This window comes from Trachurus trachurus (genome assembly GCF_905171665.1).
Source record: "Trachurus trachurus genome assembly, chromosome: 8".
NCBI lineage: Eukaryota > Metazoa > Chordata > Actinopteri > Carangiformes > Carangidae > Trachurus > Trachurus trachurus.
Window position 1 is genome coordinate 32,626,227 of NC_139905.1, and position 14,174 is coordinate 32,640,400.

The window sequence follows — 14,174 nt, forward strand, 5'->3', positions numbered from 1 at the left end:
AAGATAAACATCAAAAGTAATCCTCACAGAGCCGCTTTCCCACTCTGAGTCAAAGTGAACAGTGTAATCTAATTAGCGTGTTTACTGTTATTGCCTCTTTGCCCCTTAATTCCTCTCCCAGTATTAAGTGCGTCATGTAGGCTGCTGCTGCACACATGGCTGCTGCACCAACAAGTCACGACTGTTGTTTGCGATAGAAATGTATCATGTTAAGTGCTGATCTATAATGAGCACACACTGTAAACGGGTCTGCTCCAGAGAATTCATTTATGATTCTTTCACTGGTCCTGGCAGTCTCTCGCTGGCTCCTAATGAACTCACTCTTCAGAAGATGATCTTAATTGGGATTTTTCAGCACAGACGCTCGTGTGCAGGAAACATCATCTCCTAAGTGGTGTCAATCAACTGGTTTTGCACCGTCATTAACACCAGCAGGGAGCCAATAAAAGCTGGTCATCATTTGGAGGTTACTGTAGTTAGAAATCAGTGGTACTGTAGGTAGAAGAGAAGGGAAGAGAGTGGTGATGGGGGGAGTGATATATAGAAAGGACAGGAACCCAAAGAGAGAAGCTTTGTCAAACATATACAGTATGTAAGGACGTCACAGGAGACTGGAGATGTGACAACAAAGCACTTAGAGTGTAGAAGAGGATGAAGTTTTCTCTTAATAATCCCTGACAAGGAGATTCCCAGTGAGGACGTCGAGGACTCTAGAGACGCAAGAGAGCTCCACATGTGTACTGTGCTGTGTGCAGGGTTTAGTTTGTGTCCCATCCTGCAGGAAAAGAATCTGGGACGATCCGCCATTAGATCAGATGCAAAATCTGAAGACTACATACATTCTGTCCAATATCAAATTTAATTTACCGTTAATACAAGTCGTGCAAATCATCCACTAGGGCTGGGATGATATGCTTTTCTCCCGATTCGATTCTTCTACGATTTTTTGGATGGCGATTCGATTTAAATTGCGATTCTATGATATTGCCAATTCTCTCGGTTTTTAGTCTGCATTTTTAACATTTATCTGCACACAAATACTGTAGGAGCCTATAAATTAACATACTCCATTATAAAGTGAACTTAAACCTTTTTCAAAACCTGTGCTCTCTGTATGTAAAAAAGGCTAACAAATGCACATTGCACAATATTTTAAAAAATTCAAAAAAAAAATTCAAAAAAATGTTTCCAAAAAAAAAAAATCAAAAGAATTTTTTTTTTTCACAAAAAAAAAAAAAGATTTTTGAAGAAAAAAAAAAATTTGAAAATTGTCAAAAAAGATATCGTGATATTTATGTGAATTGATTTTTTCTCCCACCCCTATCATCCACCCACTCTTTGTATGTACAGTAGCAGTGTTTAGGGGACTTGGGCCAGTCTCAGCTGTCGTAGGGCGAGGGACCCTGGAGAGGTCACCAGTCTGTCACAGGGCCGACATACAGAGGGCCAAAACCGGCCCACCAGAGGGTCCAATCCGGCCCTCAGGATGAATCCGCCAAGTGTGAAAATTACATAGAAGACAGAAGAGGCATAATATTGTTGATAATTTACTAATAAAAAGAAGAAAAAAAATTTTATTCATAGGTTATCATGGTATTATTTTACTGGTCCGGCCCACTTGACGTCAAATCGCACTGTTTGTTGCCTCTGAACCAAACTGAGTTTGACACCCCGGATTTAGAGTCTCCAGTCCACCTAGTGTGTGTGTCTGTGGACTGTGGGAGGAAGCTGGAGAACACAGAGAACCCACAAAGCCACAGGGAGAACATGCAAACTGCACCCAGAAAGGCACCAGAGTGGAACACAGACATTTTGCAACAGTGCTACCCACTGTAAAGAAAGCCTAACCTAACTGGCTGAGATACATGTGGCCGTTAAGCTGTTGTTTCAGAACCACGGACAGCACTGTGTGTCGCGTGTGTTGTGTGTGTTTTCATGGTTAGAAACAGAACTTTCAGCCCTAGTTCCTCCCTCTCTCTGTGCTCCATGGCCTCTTGATGTACAAATTACAAAGCACCACCCGTATGTGAGTCTGTGTGTGTGTGTGTGCACTCGCTCAAGTATAGTGGTTCCCGATATGAAAATGCAGGCAGAAAATCTTTTTGTACTTCCTCTCAAAATAAACACACGGAGGCAAACAGTATATATTTGGAACCAGACGTACATTTTGTATTTACATATTCATACAGTAGCAGCAGAGAAAGCCCCGAAAAAATATTTTTGAACTGAAATAAACCTGTGCTGATGTTTCTTAACTCTGGTGGCTCACAAGGAAACATGATCAAAAATAGTGACAGTCATCAGAAGGTATAGGTAAGTTATAGATCAATGAAAACTAGACCTACATCTGCTTCCATATGTCTCCTTCTTGGACACAGCAAAATAGATTTAAGCTTCTTTTCAAATCTGTTTTAAAGGGATAGTTCAACAGTTTTGGCAAATTGGCCCATTGCCATAATCCCTATAGTCATAGCAGTAGGTTTGTTACCTTTAATTGTCGGGGCAAGCTATTTTTAGAATGACGGAGCAGAGCCGTGAGCTGCTCAGAGCTACGCTAAAGAGGCTAATGGAATTTCTTGATTTCCCTCATCAAACTCATCAAATTCACAATCCAACAACTCCAAAACGGGGCGGTTTTTCGGCAAGCAGTCTCTGCATTTGCCTCAAAAACAACTCGGCCTCGTAACATTCCGTTATTATCTCATAGTGTGGTGAATGTGCAGGTCACAACTTGTCCACCAGAGCGTTGTGGAGTTGTTGGATTGTGTATTTGATGAGTTTGATGAGGGAAACCAAGAAATCCCATTAGCCTCCGTAGCGTAGCTCTGAGCAGCTCACGGCTCTGCTCCACCATTCTAAAAATAGCTTGCACCGACAATTAAAGGTAATGAACCTACTGCTATGACTATAGGGATTATGGCAATGGGCCAATTTGACAAAATGCTGAACTATCCCTTTAACTTCATTTAATTTGGTCAATTCAATCAGTTTGTACGATATAGTGGCTCAGCTTTTGTTCTTTGAGATTGAATTTTCTCAAACTTCAGCAGGACACTCCCGTCCCCCAGGTCAGCTGGAGTGAGGACTGAACCACTTTATGGATGTGACCCCCTGTTTACCCCAGTGCTGTAAAACTTGGTTGCGACCTAATCAGTGTGTGTGTGTATGTGGAGAGAAGTGACAGTGTGAGCTCACTCACCTGTCAGCTCAGCCAACAAAAACATTCTTAATCCAGAGGCCCAATATAGGCTGGCAGTCTCCATGTTCTCAAAATGCAGACGTCTTAACACCGTCCTCGGAAATATGATTCAATAATATCAGCACAAGGTCACAGTCATGAAAGAACAAAATATAGTGACTGTTTTGGGTCGAAACCAGATTATCACCATTGTTAAACATAGGTTAACTGAAAAGAAATAAACATCTATCATCATCATCATCATCATCATCATCATCATCATCCTCATCATCATCATCATCATCATCATCATCAATAATCATGTTACTGTAATATGAGTAAAGGTCGTCATGATACAGTATTTGACTAACAGCATTTCTACAGTAACATAACACACATCCGGCATGTTATGTACAGGAAGAACGACACACACTGAATAGAAAACAACAATGTGATATATGTGCTAGGAACTGACTACACACACACACACACACACACACACACACACACACACACACACACACACACACACACACACACACACACACACACACACACACACACACACACACACACACACACACACACACACACACACACACACACACAGGCAGGTTGACATGTTTGTCACAGAAGAGGCTTATCTGTTCTGCACACCAGCAGATGGGGGAGAAGAGTGATAGACCGTCTTTCTTCCCTCCTTGTCCAGCGTGTGATTGTTGCAGCAGTGTGTATTGTGATTTGGAGAAGAGCTAGAAGGCACAAAACCCTCTCATTACTCAAAATAGGTCAAAGCATGTGTGTGTGTGTGTGTGTGTGTGTGTGTGTGTGTGTGTGTGTGTGTGTGTGTGTGTGTGAGAGAGAGAGAGAGAGAGAGAGAGAGAGAGAGAGAGAGACAGGTGAAGAGCACCACCGGTGTAAGGCTTGTTTACAGGGTGATTGTGCAGCAACAAAACAGCATGAAAAGACTGTGCGCGTGTGTGACAATGCAGACTATCAAGGCAGTCAGAGTTCTGTGTGTGTGTATGTGTGTGTGTATGTGTGTGTGTGTGTGTGTGTGTGTGTGTGTGTGTGTGTGTGTGTGTGTGTGTGTGTGTGTGTGTGTGTGTGTGTGTGTGTGTGTGTGTGGTTTTATAAATGTCACATCATTTGTAGTTACACAGTGTGCACAAATCTACAAGTGTTTTAAAGGAACACATCAGGAGTTGTACCTTTATTATGCCTGTAAATGCTACAGTTGGTTAGCTTAGCGAGGGAGTGTAGCCTACACATGATTAGTTGTGGTATTGTAGGCCTATGGCATTATTTCATGGTTGGAAACTACCTTGATATTGCATAGGCAGCACAATGTCAATGTGTTTTGTCCACAATTCCATGCCCTATTGTTGTGGTACCATAGGAGATATAACAAAATAAATCAAACCAAAATAATAATTCTTACTACATTCTCTAATTGTGTAGACTTCTTGTAAGTAATGCAGATGTTTAACAATAGTTTGAAGTTAGATCTATAAGGGTCCATTTCAACCAACTCTCCATCATTTAGCTGGGGACTGTTAGAGAGGAATTAGTGGTGATGCCGATGAAGAAGAAGAAGTACCAGAGTCCTGTAATGTCTTCTGCTGAAGGAGTTTATTTAGGCTCGGCCGAGGAGAACAGAAGAGTCATCAACACAACATAAGTGCGTGAGGCCACCTCAATTCTAAGGGTCAAACAGTAAAGCTCAGATTCTTAGAAAGGTGGACCGAGACAGCAAAGGGGAGATTGGTGTTAAGTTAGCATCCAACTGGCTATAGTGCATAAACATGAAGAGAAGGATTCACACCAGCTAGGAAATAAGAGAAAAACAATAGTGCCCCCCCCCACAAACAAAGTGTCATCCAGTGACAGAGAGCGTTATCATCTGACTCTACAGCTGTGTCTGTAATCAGCCAGAGAGTGAGATTGAAGACGCCAAAGAGCGACCATGGCCTCGGCCTGTTCCTCAGAGAGAAAATAGGGCAGATAACTTACAGAGGGAGAGCTGAGACATGATTACTCTGAAGATTGTAACCTGATTGGCTGCAGCGCTGCTCTGCAGGACAGACTGGGCTGTTTTTAAAAAGGTTTACAGAGCTTTGGAAAACCCACCAGCACGGAAGTGGTTCTACACAGTAAATGTTAATGTGCATATCCACACCACTACAACACAAGAGAGGAGAAAACTCAAGAGAGACGAGCAGAACGCAGCGAGGGAGCAGCCCGAGGACTCTGATGCAGCAGACGGGAAGAAGAGGGATGGATTTATGGAGGAGAACATGAGAGGAGACAGGAGAGGAAGAAAGAGGGAGGAGAGGAAAGCAACAGATCTGGAGGGAGATGGATGGAGAGAGAGAGAAAGAGAGGTGGATTTGTGGAGGAGAGGAAGAGGAGGGAGGTATAAATATTGTATGGCGGGTTTTACTACTTGGCAAAAGCAAGGGCTTCCCTCCTCATCCCCCCATACATGTACCCCACTGACACACTCAGAGCTGCACACACACACGTACACGGTGTGTGTGTGTGTGTGTGTGTGTGTGTGTGTGTGTGTGTGTGTGTGTGTGTGTGTGTGTGTGTGTGTGTGTGTGTGTGTGTGTGTGTGTGTGTGTGTGTGTGTGTGTGCGAGAGTGCTGTTTTATTCAGCCTAGTGCAGCATTGTGTAACCATATCCTTGTTTAACCCTGGGTGGGAATGTGAGGGGAAGCAGACCAGTAGTGAGATGATGGAGTCATGACACCGACGCCTTCGCTTGATATTTTATTCAAATGTTTGTAGTCAGGCCTGTAAGTGTGTTTTTATTTTACATTTATTCTTATTACATGTAAATATGAATACACTTTGAATTAGGGTATAACAATGGGGATTAATAGTAATTGTCATTAGGTATAGTTATCAATATTAAGTGAAACTAAGCATGGCAATTTCATAAGAGTGCTTTCTATTAGAATGCAAGCAGCAGAGGTGTAGCAGTGAAGCATGTTTACCTCCAGACAGGGTTCACTGAAGGCTTATCTATAAATAGACAGAGGCACGTCTCTTAGATGTCTTGCAGAGGCTGCAGCCAAACACATCACAGATGTTCCTGTAATCTGTGGTGTGAACTGTGCACAAGATACATTTGCTCCCTGACTTTTGGATTAAAGGTGTCAGTTCTCACGTAGAGCGTCCCAGCCAACTGTGGTCACTTGACTCTCCAGAAGAGCGCTGCTCTTTTGAAATGCTTTGACTTGACATAAACATCAACGGGAAGGGACACAGCCACATACACAATAGTCTGACCCTGCTCAACGACAGTGAGAACACTTCTCTCCTGGCTGTGCAGTGATTAATGGCAGAACATAACACAACAGCAGAGTCATACAAGAACCGGGGGAACCACACCAGACAATAAAGAGATGTTTGAGATAAATGCTGACGTGATCTAAAAGAAAAGTCAGCGGCAACTTGTTTGTCTCAGGAAACTTTCAGAACAGTTTGAGAGGACCCTGATGTCAACGTTTTATCCTTCTTTTATTGAGTCGCTCTTTTATTGGCTGGTTTTAATCTCTCAGGGTCAGACGGGGAAATGTACTGCAGGTGGTAAAATAACACAGGACGATCTGCAGGATCTTTATAAAACCCACAGGTAGTTCAAAAAAGAGTCCATACTGTCAGATTGTTGCCACTCTCCACACCAGTTTCAGTTTCTGCCCTCTGGTTGCCTCCTCACTCTCCCCTCAGCCAAAACACACTGATCCAGACTCTCTGACACCTCCCTCCAAAGCTTCAGGAGCAAACAGGTGGCTGATTGGTCGATGGGTTTGATGGTTCATTCCCCTAACATTGTGATCTGGTGAGACCAGCTCACTGCTAAGCAAAGCAAAACGCAGTAGAAGGTGAAAATGAAGAAGTAGTTTAAGTCTAATTTCAATTATGGGGACTGGACATGAACCAGGACCATGAACTGATGTGGAGTTGAAAAACTGAACCACTGGGGAACAACTGGTTTTTAAAGGGATAGTTCAACATTTTGGCAAATAGTTAGGAGTAGGTTCGTTACCTTTAATTGTCGGTGCAAGCTATTTTTAGAACAGCGGAGCAGAGCCGCGAGCTGCTCAGAGCTACGCTACAAAGGCTAATGGGATTTCTTGGTTTCCCTCATCAAATACACAATCCAACAACTCCACAACGCTCTGGTGGACAAGTTGTGATCTGCACATTCACCACACTATGAAATAATAACAGAACGTTACCAGACAGAGTTGTTTTAGAGAGAAATTCATGCAAAACCACTGATGCAGAGTCATATTTACCTCACACCAACAACAGACAGGAGATTGAGGGAGAAGCTCTCCCACAACGAGACTCTGATGTAACATAGTTAACAACACTACAGCAGCAGCACTGAGGAGTTTCAGTGATGTTGATCAGTGATCTGAACACTGTTTGCTCTGCGGGTGGTGAGATGTTGAGCTCCTAACAAGGAGGCTGCTCCGTCTGCTGTGTTTTGGTCTTGTTCTGGAAAATCTATACATACATTTATTCAATTACTGCAGTAGAAGTAAAACAACAACACAGCAACACAATAGTTGCAACAGTGTTATATAAACAGACATTTTCAGAAAATGTTAAATACAGTGTTTCATTCTGGATTGGTTGTATACTAATCGATTGTTTCCCAGCAGTGTTTGTATCAGTGGTGAAGACACAGTGTCTGGCCTGTCACATCCCTCAGGTCTGCAGCCCTTGTAAAAATATGATATTTTCTCTACATGAAATTACATAACTGTAACACTGTGCAACAATCACTTAAATCAGATTAACATACACAGTACATAGTGTGCATAGCAGATGATCACATGGTCAACCAGTCTACAACAACAGGCGTTACTCATCCTTATCCTGCTCATTCTTCTCTCACTATCACTCTCTGACTCTAGCTCCTACATGTACCTCGCCACCTCAATATTCTCTAGATGAGGAGAGATTTGCTGCGCTGGAGCTCTGACTTCTAAGTGAACAGTGAATCAACTAGTCTGTGAAGAGTGGATGCTGCCTAATGATACAGACTGAGAAAGACTGGCATCACGATGACTGCTGCTTTCCAAAGGAACGGGAGATCGTTGTCATGTTGTGCCCAAAGTAGTGTATTCCAAAAAGAAAAGAGATGTAAAAACCGTGAAGCAGCAACTGCTTTCAATTTCACAGACTTGGCTTCGACTTGTTTGGAACAATATATTATGTCAAATATGAGAGATGCAACAATAACAAAAGAAAAGTAGAGGGTTAAGAGAAGGAGAGGTGGAGCAAGAAGCAGAGGAATAGCAGAGAGGAAAATAAGATGCAAGTCAAAACAAGGAGAAGAAGAAGAGCAGAGAGACAGATGAGAAGAGGAGTGATGGCTGATCTGTAGTGAATCAACTGGAGCAGGTCACTCTGGGAGTGCCGGACTCTTTAGTATGCTGCTCCACACTCACACAGACCCACTCAGACACACACACAAGCCTCTTTTGCATGGCACATATACAGTTTATAGTGAAAATGCAGATTTAACTCAAGCAACAGTGGAAGCTGGATTTCAAAGACAGACAGCCGTCAGACCTTTTCATGTCTTATCTCCTACTGAGGCTAACATGCTAACCACCTAGCCTCCTCTTTTTCTGATAGTCACTCACTGTAGTGTCTCATCTACCCTTTACATACAGTATTATAGCCTGTTGTATTATAAAGACACCAGTGGGTTAACCTCTCTCTAACTACTATCACTGCTCTGGGCAGGAAACCAGAGAAAACATACTATTTGCCTCTTTAATACAGACTTTAGCTGACTCATTTTAAGATGAGAAACCTTAAACTAAAGCTAACGGGTCCCAGACACAAACTAAACATCATCAGTCTGGCCAAGAAGAAGATGAAGACACAGAAGTAAACAGCATTGTTCTTGCAGAGTAATGTTATGGGTTGTTGATGTTTCTACTGCTAGTAATAAATTAGACATTGTAACATTAGAGCAGATAAACACACTGTCATTACTCATGCTGTTTCTGTTCTAATTTTGGTTTTGCAGGGTACTCACTGGCTACAGACACTATGTGAAACACAACGCAAACACACAAGCACTAAGCTGTGACTGGACAACCTCAGTTCAGAGGGGTTACACAGATGATCAGGAGCATTAAGTAGGGTGGAGCTGCTCTGAGTGCTCTGGTTCAGGAGGAAGAGTCTCATTAAATCTTCCCATAGCTGAAGTACCTGTCTCACAGCTGGTTGGATCTACATGAACTACAATTATCAGTCCAAAGCCCTTTTCGCACGGGATTAGTTTTACCTGGGGACCTCTGGTAATTTGTAATAATTGCGGAATACGTCTGTGATCTTAATCCCGTGCGAATGCGCCATGTCAGTAATTTGTAAAGTAAAAAATCCCCCGGAAATGACCTAGGCCTACTATATTTCACCAAAGACCGACGTCCCGTGGTAAAACTAGTCCCATGCGGATCTGCATCTCAGTAATTGAGCATTTTTTGTTTTTGTTGTTTTTATTGTGCGCCTTTTTCTACTTCTTTCCCGGTTGAAACATGGAGGCTGCGGTGGAAATTATGAGCGGCAATTCTGACAATATTTTAGGTGCAAATACAGTCTAGTCTCGGTGCTGGAGACCCATTTGAAGAAGCAGCTCAGATCCATAAAAAGAGCGAAATTTCAGTGGATATTGACATGCAGCTTTTTAATACAAATGCCATGACGGCCCGTTATTGTGACAACAACTGCACACTGTTGCGAAGTCACGTTGCTGCTTTGACATTTTATTTACATTTGCTTCGCACATGGATGTGACAGCAGCGGATGTTACGACGTGCACAGCTTTGACGTCATATCGGAGCCTTAAAGCAGAAGTAAGTGGTCCGGTCGTTTTCGCTAATGCTGCGTTCCAGGCAGGCTTTTGAAATCGTAAATTACAGCTTCAAGTCACAACTTCCGACTTTGTAGCGTTTCAGGCAACCCACTCGTGTTTTTCCGACCTGTTTTACCGGTGAAAGTCACTATAACGGCCACTCGTAACTTCCGACCGGTGAACTCGTACCAGATCGAACTGGTACGACTTCACAGGTCGGAAAAATACGAGTTTCCTTGAACGCACCATAACAGTCCTCGTCCCTACGTCACCACATTCACGGCGTTCCTTGGCTGCACACACAGCCCTGCATGCCGTTCTCTCTCCTCATTGGATAAAAACTGTAGGATACGATAAATGTTTTCTCTTCGGCTCAGAGCAGAGCAGAGGGACTGACAGACCCGTGTTTCAGTCCAAACACTCTATGTAAGTGATTGCTGTCGGAAGATATAACTATTTAAGACTTATATTAACACAAATATATCACTCACTTCTGCTTTAATGTCAGTAAATTCGAGTAAAATACAGACTTCACTTATCCCATGCGAATGCACCGCAAGAAACACAGACGTCCCCAGGTAATACTAATCCCGTGCGAATAGGGCTCAAGTGACTAATAAACAAAAATATCAACGAAATTTCATTCTATGCACACTGTGTGTTTCGTTCTATGCACACTGTGTATTTTGAATGACAATAAAGTACCTATTCTATTCTATTCATGTACAGCTAGAAAACAGCTAAAGATTCAGTGGTCAGAGATGTAAATACACAGTCTGAAGATCAAATAGGTTAACTTTTTACATTTTCTGTCAGGTGTGAAACATTTCAGCAGCTTGAGGTAACAACTGCATCGTCCAATTCACAATTCATGACAGGGCTCAGACCTTAGGCCTACAGAAACACAGATGAGATCATTTAGTGGTGGCTGTGACATTATACGTAGGTGTTGCCTTATCAGGCTCGAGTCATATTCTTCTGTGTTACGTTACATTAAGGAAACTAAGAGGGTACACAAAATGGGCCAAACACATCTGGCAGCAGCAGCAGCAGCAGCAGCAGCAGCAGCAGCCAATCCTATTACAACCAGAGAAGCCGCATATTGCTATTTAAGTTGCCGTTTTTGTGTCCCAGTGTCCTTGTATCTGTTTGTTTGTCTCCGTGCTTTGTCTGTTTGTGTACCTGTGATGTGCGTCTTCCTATCGGCCTCCTTCCCTCTCCATCCATCATTCTGTTTATGTGTGTTTTATGATGTATGTGTGTGTTGATCCCTCTGCCCTTGCAACCGTCTCATTGTAAGTCACCAGCATCAGCCAAACACCTTTGATATAAATGTGTCGGTCTGTCACTGTCTGTGTTTTCTTTACTATAATGTGCACACTGTGTCTCAATCTGTCAGCCTGTTGACATCAACTATATACGTATACACTTTGTGTATTATATATATATTCCTTCTCTCAGGCTCCTGTTTTTATGCTGGCACACAACCGTAGCTTTCACCCTCCAAATCCAAATGTGCATGTTGCATGCAGATGAATTACGTGAGATGCATGGTAAAGGAGCTGCACATCTACATGAGATGACTTCTCATATATAAAGATGGAGGAGCATTGGTTGCATTCATTTCAGGCTGCTACAGTCACTGTGAATAGACAGGGTTCAGGTGGAAAACAGTCCGGGTTGTGTTTCCTTTCTCGCTCCGTCAGGAATGTAGACTAGAAAATAGGATATTGATTTCACAGGTTCAGACTGTTGCCTTGTTCGGAGCATTATTCAACCTTTTTAATGATGATGTATAGCAGCAGGTCCTGAGCCAGAATCAAGGAAACCCCAGGGTCAGGGGAGTGAAGAGAAGAGGAGTGTTATCACTCAGCAGACGGTGGAACAATGACTTGCCTTTTTTCATTTTTATCTCCCCCGACCAAAATCAGAGACACACAATGAAGAAATAAGAGCTCAGGTGTAATCACCAGAAAGTTAGAAAACTTCCACTTTCTGCTTGAGAAGATAAAAGCTATCAGCCCCTCAGGCACTAATTCCAAGTAAAGTTGTGCCTGAGGACGTTGTCTAAGGTAAAACACTGCTGGGTTTTTGTCAGCAAAAAAATCGACTTGTTAAACAAAGGTTTAGATGAAAAGTTCAACATCTTTTTCACTCTCTTAAGTTGAGAAGATGCTGCATGTTTGGAGCTGAAGCCAGCAGCTGGTTAGCTCAGCTAGCCTGGCGCAGACAATACATATTCATCACGCCACTATGTGGAGAAAAAAACAAAGTGCAAATGTGGATTTAATTTTCTGAAAATTACTGAGTTCATTAATTCATTTGGTTTAAATTAGCAGAGCGATGAATTAAAGGAATGTTTTTCCAGCACTGGCGCTGGTACAGACTTTGCCCATATGCAGATGTTGAATTGATACAGATGTTGAATTGGACAGTGGAAGATAGTGTTTTTCGTTATGATGTTACCACAGTTCTGTTCCAACACCATCACCATGCAGTGTAGAAGTTTAAATATGACATATTATGGAAATATCACTTTTTGAAGTCTCTTTAACATACAGTATATTTGGGTGTTTGTCTTGCCTTCTGGCCACAAAAATGTGAGAATTGACAAAATAATCTGTAATGTTCAGGCTCCCTATCCACTTGGTTTTACCAGCTGTTCCCTCAGTTGTCTTCCAGTGATGTAACTAGGACTCGAATTTGCATAATAGGCCTACCTTCTTACCTGGTGCCAGTAGAAGGGCCGGGGCAAGCAGTGGATCATTTGCATTTAAAGGGACAGACACTGAAAGCAGCCGTTGTGAACAGGGCTGTTTAGAGAGGATGAAAAGAGCTGTGATGTTTGATCCTTGGGGGATTTTGACCAAAGCATGTCACAGACATGTCTTTAAGACACCTGGGAACTATTTTAATTTGTGGAAAGGGGGCAGAATATGTCTCCTTTAACATGTCTGTACATTTATTTTTTCAGTGTTGAAACATAATGACTGTATAGCCAAATGCCTATTAACATTTTTGGCATCATATTATTGTTGCATAATGTACATAACTATTTTCTTACACTGGGTTTATGAACGTAGGGACACAACTTGAAACAGATCCTGCCTTCATAAAGGTTTTGATGTGGGGGCCCTGGTGGGAGGTTTTTATGTTGCTTATCAGAGATCTGATGTTGTGTTTACCCTCAAAGATAGCCTATGCTGTAATCATGGTGGGCAGTGGAGCTGAATGATTAATTGAAATATCATTTTAATAATTGGCCAAATAAAATATCTAAATTGCAGTGGCTGCAATTTTCTGATAATGTTAAAGTGTGTCACAACATGTCATTATAAATGAAGCAATGAACCAATGAACCAATGTGATGCCACAGAGATGCCCCCGGCCTACAAATCATATTCCCCACTCATAAGGGAGCATGCTGCTTGTTTGGTGAAAATGAAAGCAAAGCAATACACATGGACAGGATATTATAAGTATCTCTGTGTGTAATCCAGCACACACTCACACAACAGCACAGCAGCCTGCAAAATGACCAAAAACCTAATCAACATTAAAGGGATAGTTCAACATTTTGGCAAATTGGCCCATTGCCATAATCCCTATAGTCATAGTAGTAGGTTCGTTACCTTTAATTGTCGGTGTAAGCTGTTTTTAGAACGGCGGAGCAGAGCCGTGAGCTGCTCAGAGCTACGCTACGGAGGCTCATGGGATTTCTTGGTTTCCCTCATCAAACTCGACAGAAAGCTGTCTGTGACTGTTGATCTGTAGAGAGAGGAAGAGTCAGAGAGAGGAAGAGGAAGAGGAAGTGGAGGAGGAGGAGGAGGAGGAGGAGGAGTGTCACTGTTGATATGAGTCACAGAGACCGTGTGTGTTAGGGTTAGGGGGTTAGGGTTTTCTATTCTGTTCTATTCTCTCTATTCTATTCTCATTGCCTCTGTGTCTTCAGGTTGCGTGATGTTTTCTTGTTCTTACACTGTTTCTCTGCTACACACACACACACACACACACACACACACACACACACACACACACACACACACACACACACACACACACACACACACACACACACACACACACACACACAAACACAGACAG

The 14,174-nt window shown here is 42.5% G+C and overlaps 1 protein-coding gene across 1 annotated transcript in view; it reads left to right on the top strand.

Annotated features, from left to right (window-relative positions):
* The window catches only part of caskin1 (CASK interacting protein 1), a 132,867-nt gene that overhangs the window by 75,075 nt on the left and 43,618 nt on the right, over positions 1–14,174 (top strand). The window lies entirely within an intron of this gene.